This window comes from Miscanthus floridulus, chromosome 5, assembly GCF_019320115.1.
Source record: "Miscanthus floridulus cultivar M001 chromosome 5, ASM1932011v1, whole genome shotgun sequence".
NCBI lineage: Eukaryota > Viridiplantae > Streptophyta > Magnoliopsida > Poales > Poaceae > Miscanthus > Miscanthus floridulus.
This window is the reverse complement of record NC_089584.1, coordinates 58,960,270-58,963,352: the sequence shown is the minus strand read 5'-3', so window position 1 is coordinate 58,963,352 and position 3,083 is coordinate 58,960,270.

Genomic DNA, 3,083 nt, shown 5'->3' with positions numbered 1-3,083 from the left:
TCAAAGGACTACTCTAAAATTTTCATGTCATTTTGCCAAGCATAACATCCTATACAAAAATGACAAGGTAGCAAGGCTTGAAATAGCATAAATGGAAAACCTTATTGAAAAGTGTCAAGCAACAGATTTTCTATTTTTCTTAGCATCCATATACTACTAATATTACCTCCAAAAATTTTCATGAATTTTGGATTCATAATTAATTTATAAAAATTTACACAAGGATTAACTATTCATAAAAGAAAAATCTATAACTATAGATCTACACATGCACTCATCTTCAAATTTTTACCAAAGCTCACATATGCTAAGACTAGCTTACCACAAAAATTGCATAATTTTTGGAGCACAGGAACTCTAGACATAAAATAAACAAATTTGAATGCATTCAAAAACACATTTCAAATCTCTATTTAAATCTCCCAAAAATTCTACTGTAAATGTCCAAAATATATTTTTTCTAAATACTACACTTCCTAAGGAACACAACCAAATTTATTTCACAATTTTTGAAGCTACCAGACTGGAGATCTAAAAATAACAAAACACATGAAATCAGGATTTAAATCTAAAAAGAATGAACTAGCTTTCTCTTCTTTTGTCACTGACCGGTGGGACCTACACGTCAGTTGGACCCACATGTTATTGAGACGAAATAGGGCCGGCGGCGCCACTCTACAGACGCGGCCAGAGCTCGCCGACGGCGAGGTTGCCGGCGGTGAGGTCTTCACGACGTGATCTACGTGACCTAGCGCATCTATTGAACCACTTGGCCGGCCCTATCGTTGATGGTAAAGATGACGGCGGCGGCTATGGCGGCTCAGCGAGGCAGGACAACGGCGGCACACCGGAGGAAGCTACGGTGACTTGACCTAGAGCTTGGACGAGCACAACTGAGCTATGGGGAAACTATCTAGCGTGCTAGCGTGGCCTGCAGTGGACGGTGGCGACGTGGCCACAGCGATGGAGGTGGTGGCGGAGCTCCGATGAGCTCACTGCAGGCGCTGGCGCTTACCAAGCTTGAACCACGGGCACTGGCTGGCGCAGGGAGTCGCTGGGAAGACAGTGATGCTTCTGCGGTGGCGAAAGGGTGGCTTGGCGTGAGCTTACGCACGGCTATGGCGACGACGGAGCTGCGGGAGCTCGGCGACTGCTGCTAACGCGGTGAACAGCGAAGGAGGAGCGGGGAAACTAAAAATGGGGCACGGGATGGCTCGGGTAGGCGCTGGCGGGGTTAAGGCCGCGTTCAGGCGCGTCGTGGCCTGCGCGATCAGGGCGTTGGCGACGCGCGGCCGTTTTCCCCTCCACGCGGCGACAATGGCCTAAAGGCAGTCGGCCACTGAAGCCAGCGTTTCAGGTTTGATTCAGTTCGTCAGACAACACGATGGCCTCCTGATAGTGTGTTTTCATGTCGATCAAACTCCTAATCCGTGGAGTATTAGCTCACACCGTCTAAACCAAAATTGTAGCTCAATGTACCAGCTACAACTATTGTTCAAAGACCTCATGCTAATTCCCAACCGAACTCGAGTAAAATCATCCCAAAGTCGACGTGACCAAACTGTCAATGCACATGACTTAGACAAATTTTTCAAAGTGTTGAAAACAAGGAATTGATGATTCTTGTGAGCCCAATTCAAGTATGTTAGAAGCTAAATCAGTCAATGACCCAAAAATAAAAGTTGTTCCTTATGTCAAATACTACAACTTTGCTTTAGTGACCTCCTCCATGCAAGGTCTCTAACACCTAGTTCAAATTTGGTCAAACATGTCACTTTTAAAAGATGATACACATCAAAACATGGCTTAATGACCTTCTTACCCCTAACCATGAATATCAAAGTTGTTCATAATGATATTCTAAACATGTTTAAGCAATTTGCAAGGTCATTCAATCATTTCATGTAGTAGTCACTCATAGGGCCATTTAAAGTAATCACATGAAACATGACTTAAGGACTTGATCATGGAAAATGACATTCATGAACCATGTTCCATTTGTGAACCCAAGCATTGCCAAAATATTTTGGTGGCTCGTATTAACCAAGTACATGTGTCAACTCATGATCATATGCATATACACATGGAGACATGAAATAACAAGAAAAGTTGCATATGTTAATGAAACATGCGATAACAAGCAAATGTTGCAGATGTTTCAATCAAATGTTTCAATTGTCAAAGCTTGTATATGAATGCTTTATGATCATGCTCATGTTATGCAAGTCAAGTTATGCAAGGCTAACACCCGAGGTGTTACAAAAATGATGTTGAGTCTGGCTACCCCATCAATTAGTACTTTCATGACAATCATAATGGCAATAGTTGGATCTAGAACCAGTGGGTAATGGCCTGTGTTTCCTATGCTAGTCCATTGGTCTTCTCTTGAAAATTGGATTGGATACTGTGACCAATTGAGATATCTTGGTGTAGCCGGTTTTGCTGCCATGATGGTTTGTAACACTAGCTTTTCTTGATGTTTGCTTTTGGAATCTAGAGCCCCAGCAAAGATTACTGCTACTATCCCCCTAGATTTTTGGAATCCCTTGTCTTCATGGTTGTATTCTTCTTTTTTCTGATTGCCTTCTTTGGTATTCTCCTTACTATCTTTTCTTGTGTATCGATCTTTGAAGGTGTAGCAATCTTCGATGGTGTGATTTCTTTTGGGGTGTAAGATGCAACGCATGTTTTCAATGTCGTCATACCTTCTAGTCTTGGAAAACTTCCTTGATTTGTTAGTCATTGCTATGGTGTTGTCTAGTCCATATTTTCTTTCCTGTTGTCTGTTGTTTCGATGGTTTTGCTTGTCCGGGTTGTCTTGGTTGTTTCTATCCGGGAATCTTTCTCGTGTCTTTTCTTCTGCAGTAATCATCTTTTCCACTGTTCATCTGAATTCTTCATTGTTTCTTGAGTTTTCTTTGCAGACGTCTTGAAATTGCCACCTAGCCATGATTCCATGAGAGAAAGCTTCGATTACTTCTCATTGGGTGATGTCATGTACTTGAGCTCGTAGTACGCCAAATCGTCGATAGTAATTTCTAAGACTTTCACCTCCTTTCTGCTTGAGTCCTTTTAACTCTACA